The 10,056-nt window shown below is 42.3% G+C and overlaps 2 long non-coding RNA genes across 2 annotated transcripts; one reads left to right on the forward strand and one right to left on the reverse strand.

Moving 5' to 3' along the window:
* Window positions 1-2,451: 2,451 nt before the first annotated feature.
* LOC139374355 (uncharacterized) lies at window positions 2,452-3,559 on the reverse strand. Its single transcript, XR_011627667.1, has 3 exons — window positions 3,431-3,559; window positions 2,767-3,057; window positions 2,452-2,639 (listed from the first exon to the last, which is right to left on the reverse strand). It is a non-coding gene; the product is annotated as an uncharacterized lncRNA (long non-coding RNA).
* Window positions 3,461-5,388, forward strand: LOC139374356 (uncharacterized). Its single transcript, XR_011627668.1, has 3 exons — window positions 3,461-3,535; window positions 4,615-4,722; window positions 5,307-5,388. It is a non-coding gene; the product is annotated as an uncharacterized lncRNA (long non-coding RNA).
* Window positions 5,389-10,056: the final 4,668 nt, after the last annotated feature.

Genomic DNA, 10,056 nt, shown 5'->3' on the forward strand with positions numbered 1-10,056 from the left:
GATTCACGCTTCCTCATCTGGCAGTCTGACAGACGAATCTAGGTTTGGCGGTTGCAAAGTGAACGCTACCTGCCCCAATGCATAGTGCCAACTGTAAAGTTTGGTGGAGGAGGAATAATTGTCGGGGGCTGTTTTGAATGGTTCAGGCTAGGCCCCTTAGTTCCAGTGAAGGGAAATCTTAATGCTACATCATACAATTACATTCTAGACAATTCTGTGTTTCCAACTTTATGGCAACAGTCTGGGGAAGGCCCTTTCCTGTTTCAGCATAAAAATGCCCCCGTAAACAATGCGAGGCCCATACAGAACTGGTTTGTCGAGATAGGTGTGGAAGAACTTGACTGGCCTGCAGAGAACCCTGACCTCAATCCCATCGAACACCTGCGAGCCAGACCTAATCGACTGCGAGCCAGGCCTAATCGCTCAACAGTGCCTGACCTCACTAATGCTCTTGTGGCTGAATGGAAGCAAGTCCCTGCAGCAATGTTCCAACATCTAGTGGAAAGCCTTCCCAGAAGAGTGGAGGCTGTTAAAGCAGCAAAGGGAGGACCAACTCCATGTTAATGCACATGATTTTGGAATGAGATGTTTGAACAGCAGGTGTCCACATACTTTTGGTCATGTAGTGTAGCTACCGTTGTCTTCCAAACTCAGAGGAAGGACAAGGCAGAGTAAAAAGTAGCAGGTTATTGGTACAGAGATTATAAATACTTGTGTCCCAGTTAAAAAGATGACTGGTATCTATTTGTTTTGTTGAACCTTTATTTAACTTGGCAGGTCAGTTAGGAACAAATTCTTTAAAAAAGACGTATGACTTTGATGGCTTGACAGATAAAATGTGTTAAAGAATCCATATACGGTGGCCTAATGAGGTCAAGTCTGCCCTCTTATATACACAACATTGATGGGTAGGTGGAACTAATACCATGTTACTGCTGACTGGTACACCTATCTGATCCTACAATCAATGTGGCGTAAACCTGAGCTAGGGGTTCATTTAGGATTGGACACATCTGGAAAAACGTGGGCTTTGTGGTATAGTAATAACACATACTAGAACATATAAATATCTTGGTCTAAAACAACTTCCCAACATGTTGATGAATGAAGCCATGAGATTTACTCTGCTGGTATTATTGATGTCCAGTAGGTGGTGCAATGTCCCGTGGTTTCTGTACAAGGTCAAGAACTGATGTAACTCAGTGACTCAATGAGATGATGCAGTTCAGAGGCAGTTATTCTCTGTTCTTTTGGTCTAATGTCTGGAGAAGTGCTTCATGTTTCAACTTGGAGGTGTTCTGCTGGTGCTGGTTCTTCTCAGTGAAGTAGACTGTCTGTATCTCTGGAGAGTGATGTGATTCTGGACAGGAGAGTGGTGTGGTTCTGGACAGGATAGTGCTGTGGTTCTGTGCTGTGGTTCTGGTCAGGAGAGTGGTGTGGTTCTGGTCAGGAGAGTGCTGTGATTCTGGACAGGAGAGTGCTGTGGTTCTGGTCAGGAGAGTGCTGTGGTTCTGGTCAGGAGAGTGCTGTGGTTCTGGTCAGGAGAGTGGTGTGGTTCTGCACAGGAGAGTGGTGTGGTTCTGCACAGGAGAGTGGTGTGGTTCTGCACAGGAGAAGGCTGTGGTTCTAGTCAGGAGAGTGCCGTGGTTCTGGACAGGAGAGGGCTGTGGTTCTGGTCAGTAGAGTGATGTGGTTCTTGTCAGGAGAGGGCTGTGGTTCTGGTAAGGAGATGCTGTGGTTCTTCTCTCCCTGGTGAGGTCTTCACTGAGTTGTAAACTCTTGGAACAATGACCAGTTTGGATATGAAACATTACAACATTTAAATGATTGTTGTTTAAAACTATTGTCTAGTATAATGCATAGATGAATGAATGAATGAATGACAGAGCAGGTACCTCTTCTAGTGGACTTTGTTCTTTAGAGATTTTCTGTCTTCTGGTATGTTTGATGTATGCAACACCAAGTAACACAGCAACCAGGAGTAATATACCAGTAACACAGCCCACAATGGTGCCAACTGGTAACACTGAGGCTTTCACATTACCACTACCTGAGTTCACACACACACACACACACACACACACACACACACACACACACACACACACACACACACACACACACACACACACACACACACACACACACACACACACACACACACACACACACACACACACACACACACACACACACACACACACACAGATTAAGAGCAGTCGTCACAAAATGATAGTTTCAGGCAGAATTATTCCAATCTTAACTAGAGAAGAATGACAATAATGATGTCAAAACTTTGACCTAACTTGAATTCATATGATATTATTAGTAGGTCATTAAACAGTGATAGAGGTACACAGTGAAGGTGGAGGCTAAATGGTACTTACAGTCCTCCATGGGTTGAGAGATGGTCTGTGTGCTGACGTGGTTGCTGCTAGTGCATTGGATCCTTCCAGTCAATACGGAGATGGTCATGTTACCACCGGTTAGTGACGGAGACTGTTGTGACAGTGTACACTGACCGCTGTCACAGACAGACAACATCCAGCCATCTTTAACTGAACAGTTCACTGTGACATCACAGAGTCCCACACTTGTGTTGAGAGATGTGACATCCATGACTGGTTTGGGAACATGATCTATAAGAGACAGTTTTTAGAACCAAAGAAGAGACAGATAATTATTAGTCCCACATTCATTATTGAACCTGATCAGACACATTAAATGTACAGCAAATGACCAGAACTGAAGCCTTAGAAAACTCACCCTCCACTAACAGTCTATATGTAGTAGTTGATTGTTTCCAATGTTTCCTGTAGTTTACCATGTAAATTCCACTGTCAGTTTCCATTAGATTCTTAATACACAGAGAATGGTTATCATTGTTATAGTCCACCTTCTCCTTGTATTTAGGAGAGATCTCTTTGTCTCCAAATATTACATCACTGTCCTTCCTCCATTGAAGTCCTTTGATCATCTCAGGAGGTTCTGGAACAACCAGACATATTGAATCCCCCTTCAACCCATACTGGTCCACTGAAGGTTCTGCCCTGATTCCTAATGAGAGAGGACCAAGATCACATTTAGCATTTCACTGACAGTCATTAATGTACATATTAAATCAGTAAATAATTTGCTGCCTATAAAAAAAAACTTTTCCAATTACCCATTTTATGTGCACAAAGTTTACATTCTACAGTTTAATTCCAATATCAAAAGAGATGTCTCCACACAATATAATGAACAGGTTACCTATGGTGATGCATAGCCATAAAATGAGAAGAAACCCCAGAATATTCATATTCCTTTTAAAAATGAGAGATAAAGTTGATCTTCTTCTTTCACAGCGCAGTCCCTGAATAATGCTGCTTAATATATATCACTGCGACTTCAAACCACCTCTTCAGAATCAGGCCTGAACTATACTTACTGTTGATTGGTTCTCGGCCAAAGTAGGTGGTTTCCGGAGAGGCAAGTAGCCTTGTGGGTTACAGCGTTGGGCCGGTAAACGACATCAAATCCCCGGGCTGACAAGGTAAACATCTGTCGTTCTGCCCCTGAACAAGGCAGTTGTCGCTGTGTAAGTTAACGTTAGACCTTAATGTTAAGGCTAAATTGGGAACCGATCTCTCTTATCTGATTATGTTTACATCTGTGCTAGTAATACACGCATATGAAATGTGGTTATAGTATATTCATGTTTAGCTAATGTGGGCAGTGTTGCCAACTTAGCGACTTTGTCGCTATATTTAGCGAGTATTCAGACCCCTCTAGCGAGACTTTTTCAAAAAAGCGACTAGCGACAAATCTAGCGACTTTTTCTGGTGTTATTGGAGACTGACGTGAAAGCACGTATCGTTCTTACTCTTCTCAACGAGCAGCGGGTGCTGCCGTGGGCCCCACGCCGTCCCAAAGCACTCACATGCGGCCCAGTCCTCTCGCAGCAGTCAGAGGAGATGTTCACCCCTCCGCGTCCAGACTGAAAATGAATCCGCCGGAACTGATTTCCGCCCTGGTTTACATTTAGTGCGGGATGTAAATGTATAAAACTAAACTAAAAATATAAAGTAAATAATCAAATAAAAAACTAACTCCGCCAGTGTCTGTTTTGGGTCACTTTTGCCGGTCCCAAGCCCGGCAATGTCCGACTTGCTAACTGGCATAATTATGTCCAGATTGCAAGTCAGGAAATTTCGGTTTCCTAGTTCCCGCTGGGACATGAACGGGGCATCCTGTGGCGTTGCCAGACTTCTAGGCGGCAGTAACAAGTAACATTAACTAGTAACAAGTAACATTAACTAGAGAGAGACTGGTTGTACTGCAGTTTAACTGAAAGACAACTCCAATAGACTCAACTGGGTAGCTCAACACCAACCATTTAAAATGGGCAACTAAAATAATTCCATTCCCAATTAAAATGCAAATGCAGTTTGTCTGTTATTGCTCAAATATGGTGAGGGCTGGCAGACCATCCAAAATAGAAAAAGCAAGGAAATGTATAAACAATGTGCTTATGTGCTTATACATTTCCATTTCCTTGCAAAACGGTGTTTTAAGCAATAAGCACATTGTTTATACATTTCCTTGCTTTTTCTATTTTGGATGGTCTGCCAGCCCTCACCGGCACCCTGGGTGATCCAGGAGAAGACAAGGGAGCTTCAGTGGACCCTCCTGATGGGCGAGCAGGACATACAGGAGGAGGAGGAGTGGTATGGGGACGAGGTAGTTCTGTATGGAACGCCGTTTTGGCCTTAAAGCACGTGGTCAAAACGCAATCTTTTTAATGCTCCGTGTGTGAAGTGAACAGGTGCAGGTAGGGGCGAGGAGATGGACGGAAGCAAAACTGTTACAATAGCAGCACCCTCTATTTGCCACATACAGTCAAGCTTTCCTTGCCCTTCATCCTCCACCCAATTAACCATTACCTCCCTACACACCTGAAATCAGTTTTGTTAGTGAGGCAATTTTTTTGTGGCAATTCTTTTACAGTTCTGTACCTTAAAAAATGAATGAAATGAAAAGTTAATGAAAAAATAATATATATATATATATATATATAAAACAAAATATTTGTTTCCAATCGTTCTGATTGTGATGTGACGTCATGTTGTAAAATTTCTAATTTATGTATTTATTTGTGATGCTCTACTTGATATGATCCTGCTGTTGTCACATGCTACACATACGTGTACACATGCATCCATTAATCCAATGTTATCATGATTTGTTATCGGGATTTTATACTTTAGTAATCCACAATGACCTGGTGTTGTCTAATAATGACATTATCTTCCATATTCCTACAGATACCTTGTAACTGGAGATTCTTTCAAAATGATTGCCTACAGTTCCCGTGTCGGGCTCTGCAGGGTTGGGTGACCAGGGCCAGGGCAACATCAGACACTACACTATGCACAACCAAAGGCTCTTATAAGAGGGTGCTGTTCCCTGGCAACACCAGGCACTACACTATGCACAACCAAAGGCTCTTCTAAGAGGGTGCTGTTCCCTGGCAACACCAGACACTACACTATGCACAACCAAATGCTCTTCTAAGAGGGTGCTGTTCCCTGGCAACACCATACACTACACTATGCACAACCAAAGGCTCTTCTAAGAGGGTGCTGTTCCCTGGCAACACCATACACTACACTATGCACAACCAAAGGCTATTCTAAGAGGGTGCTGTTCCCTGGCAACACCATAGACTACACTATGCACAACCAAAGATTCTTCTATTTAAAAAAAAAAAAAATTGGACTTAAAGCTCAAAGTTTGTGGACCAGAAATGGATAGAAGAAGAATATTAATATACCTCTGTTGCACTTGACTATGTTCTTGCCTATTAGTTGAACTGTACTGTATTGTATTCTTCCCCTGCAATTTTCTGAATAAAAATGTCAATTTCAAGGTGACGCAACGCCTGGTTATACTGTGTTTCTGTCTAAATGTATAGTGTCTAGAGCCATGGCATCATAATGATGGTAATAACAGGTGGATTAATTTGGGTGGGACTGTGTAGGACCTCACTGAAGGCCCAGGCCCACGGCACGCCACTGGTCTCTCACATGGGTAGGCAGACCGTTCCATAAAAATGGAGCTCTATAGGAGAAAGCCCTGCCTCCAGCTGTTTGCTTAGAAATTCTAGGGACAATTAGGAGGCCTGCGTCTTGTGACCATAGCGTACGTGTAGGTATGTACGGCAGGACCAAATCAGAGAGATAGGTAGGAGCAAGCCCATGTAATGCTTTGTAGGTTAGCAGTAAAACCTTGAAATCAGCCCTTGCCTTGACAGGAAGCCAGTGTAGGGAGGCTAGCACTGGAGTAATATGATCACATTTTTTGGTTCTAGTCAAGATTCTAGCAGCCGTGTTTAGCACTAACTGAAGTTTATTTAGTGCTTTATCCGGGTAGCCGGAAAGTAGAGCATTGCAGTAGTCTAACCTAGAAGTGACAAAAGCATGGATGAATTTTTCTGCATCATTTTTGGACAAAAAGTTTCTGATTTTTGCAATGTTACGTAGATGGAACTGTGTTCTGTTTTGTATTTTTGCAGAAATTCTTTGTGAGATATTAACCTAAGCAAACAGCTGGAGGCTGGGCTTTCTCCTATAGAGCTCCATTTCCATGGAATGGTCTGCCTATCCATGTGAGAGACGCAGACTCGGTCTCGACCTTTAAGTCTTTATTGAAGACTCATCCCTTTCAGTAGGTCATATGATTGAGTGTAGTCTGGCCCAGGAGTGTGAAGGTGAACGGAAAGGCACTGGAATAACGAACCGCCCTTGCTGTCTCTGCCTGGCCGGTTCCCCTCTTTCCACTGGAATTCTCTGCCTCAAACCCTATTACAGGGGCTGAGTCACTGGCTTACTGGTGCTCTTCCATGCCTTCCCTAGGAGGGGTACGCAACTTGAGTGAATTGAGTCACTGCCTTGATCTTCCTGTCCGGGTTGGCGCCCCCCTTGAATTCGTGGTGTGGGGGTTGTGCTTTGGCAAAGTGGGTGAGGTTATATCCTGCCTGTTTGGACCTGTCCGGGGGTATCGTCGGATGGGGCCACAGTGTCTCCCGACCCCTCCTGTCTCAGCCTCCAGTATTTACACTGCAATAGTTTGTGTCGGGGGGGCAAGGGTCAGTCTGTTATATCTGGAGTATTTCTCCTGTTTTATCCGGTGTCCTGTGTGAATTTAAGTATGCTCTCTCTAATTCTCTATTTTTTTTCTCTCTCTCTCTCTCTCTTTTTCTCTCTCTCTTGGAGGACCTGAGCCCTAGGACCATGCCTCAGGACTACCTGGCATGATGACTCCTTGCTGTCCCCAATCCACCTGGTCATGCTGCTGCTACTGTGAGAGATTTTTCAGGGCATTAACATATCTGGCTTTAGGAACACAATGACACAAGATAGAATGCATTATGACAATTGACAAAGATAAACTGACACGCTTGGGAAAGAGACAGGCTTGCACAGCTAGGCGATATACACTATATACACAAAAGTATGTGGACGCCCCTTCAAATGAGTGGATTCTGCTATTTCAGCCACACCCGTTGCTGACAGGTCTATATAATCTGATATTGTAGAGCATGAACCTGCAGGAGCGAGTCACTGCTTTGATGTTTGCAGAGAACAACAGGGGGTTGTCCAGGGTCACGCCAATGTTCTTTGTGATGAATTCGAAAAACATATTTTATGCAAAAATGTACTATTTTTATTACATTTAGATTTCAGGGAGTATTTCATTGTACATTTACAGTGAATTACAAGCAACAGAGTGTGCTCCTGTAATGTCAGATTACAGTAGGCTAATTTAAATCCAGCTATATGCCCCATTGTATTAGTACAGGACTATTTTCTAGCTATAAAACATATTCATTATGATATTACAGCATTTAGGCACAAAAAATACAGTACTTTACCGTATGCATCACAGTCAGGATTAGCCTGGTATCGTTCCACTCCTTAACAGATATTTGCCATGCTAAACAGTGTTTAGAAATGGCATAGTACAAGTAGTGCAATGTTAGCAAAAACAGGTTATGGACGTGAACAAGGCAAAAGTAACTATTTATCTTATTTCAAATAAATAGACAACAATCATTCTTTCACCTCTTCCTTACTCACTTTACAGAATTCACAATTACAATGCTAGTCGTTCACAATTTGGTCAGTTATACTAGGGTTGGGGGTGTCGGTGGTTGTTGCTGGTATGTCATGCCTAAATTTGCTAATCTGTCTAGCGTTTCTCCAGCTTCTGTCTCTCGTTCTCCACTCGGGTTATGTCATAAGCCTCCTTGTACACCAGCCTGTCTCCTTTGTGCTCCTCATTGTAATAGATGCGCTCAGTCTTCTTCTGGTATCGGTCTTTAACCTTGTCGTTCACCCAGAGAATCAGCTCTTCTCCTTTTTGGCCTCTTCGTTTCCTTTCTCCTCTTGGAGGCCCGTACCTTCTTCCTCGTTAATCTGTTGACGTACATTTGTAACCTGTTAACACACATTTGTAATCTGTTGACATACATTTGTAACCTGTTAACACACATTTGTGATCTGTTAAATGAGAAGAAACAGCCTATATACATTTGATTTAAAAAACTAAGCAGCAACCAAATGTGACTGAAAAATGTGAAACAGGTAACACATGTATGTTAACAGGTAACACATGTATGTTAACAGGTAACAAATGTGTCACAAACTAAGCAGCAACCAAAACTAAACAACTAAACAAAGTTTAAAGGGTTACAAATGTGTCTTACGAAATACAAATCTCCCAGGGAACAAATACATGCAGTATGTATAGTTTATACCATCTTAGAAAAAATGTCCTGGACTCTATGAAAATCTATGAATCTCTCATATCTTACTCTTGTTTATTCCTGTTTGTTTACAAGGACAGTTGTTGAATTTGATAGGGCAAAAGCAAATAGGTGCAACCACAGAAACAGATTAAAACAGACCTTCACTGAGCAAACAACCATGTTTGCTGACTAAATCACACACACACACACACACACACACACACACACACACACACACACACACACACACACACACACCAAAACATCTCTCCCTGGGTAACATTTCAATACAACACATACAACAAGACCTACAGATGTGTATAATATAATTGTTACATTTACATTATATTATAGTCATTTAGCAGACACTCTTATCCAGAACGACTTACAGTTAGTGTATTCATATTACAGTAAGACAGCTAGATGAGACAACAGCATCATAGTCGTAGTAAAGTACATTTTTCCTCAATAAAGATGTTATCAGCAGTCGGTAGCTGGTAGGAAAAGGACAAGTGTTGTTTTGTCTTGTTATCTTGAATAATGGTGGTTCTGCTCCAGTTGATCATATAGCCTATGGCTTCTAGTCTCGCCACATGCATGGGAAAGCCACTGCAGGGTGTCTGCCAACTGCAGCAAGCTGAATGTTTATTTTTTAACCTTTATTTAACTAGGCAAGTCAGTTAAAAGAACTAATTCTTATTTACAATGACGGCCTACCAAAAGGAAAAATGGCTTCCTTCGGGTATGGGGGCCTGAGATTAGAAATAAATGAAATCAAAATATAGGACAAAAGACACATCACGACAAGAGAGACAACACAACACAACACTACATAAAGAGAGACCTAAGACGAATGTATACGTAATAAGCTAAACATACACATCACCACATCTCCAAGGCCATAGCTCAGGGCTCATTTTGCTCACTGTATTGTTTTATTGAGGCCATATTGACTGTACAGTAGATGGAAGGCACCGGACCAAATCCTAGTGCTGTATATACTATTGCTGTTGTCATGACAATAGATACAGGAGTTGGTAAAACAGCACCACCAGATCTAGAACCAGCCTACCAATAGGACTTCATGTGAAATGTACAGGGGCATTTGTGTCATATTTGTAAGATTGTGCAGGTCAATCAATGAGGGATGAGGGGGGGGGGGGGGAATTGAGGATTTGAAATACCCTGTCTAAAAAGCTGGTTTGATTCTAATTAGTTTCTGACAATGAGATATGAGAGTAGTGGGGGTCTAAGTACAATGGTTA

This window comes from Oncorhynchus clarkii, chromosome 19 (assembly GCF_045791955.1).
Source record: "Oncorhynchus clarkii lewisi isolate Uvic-CL-2024 chromosome 19, UVic_Ocla_1.0, whole genome shotgun sequence".
In the NCBI taxonomy this organism is placed as follows: Eukaryota; Metazoa; Chordata; class Actinopteri; order Salmoniformes; family Salmonidae; genus Oncorhynchus; species Oncorhynchus clarkii.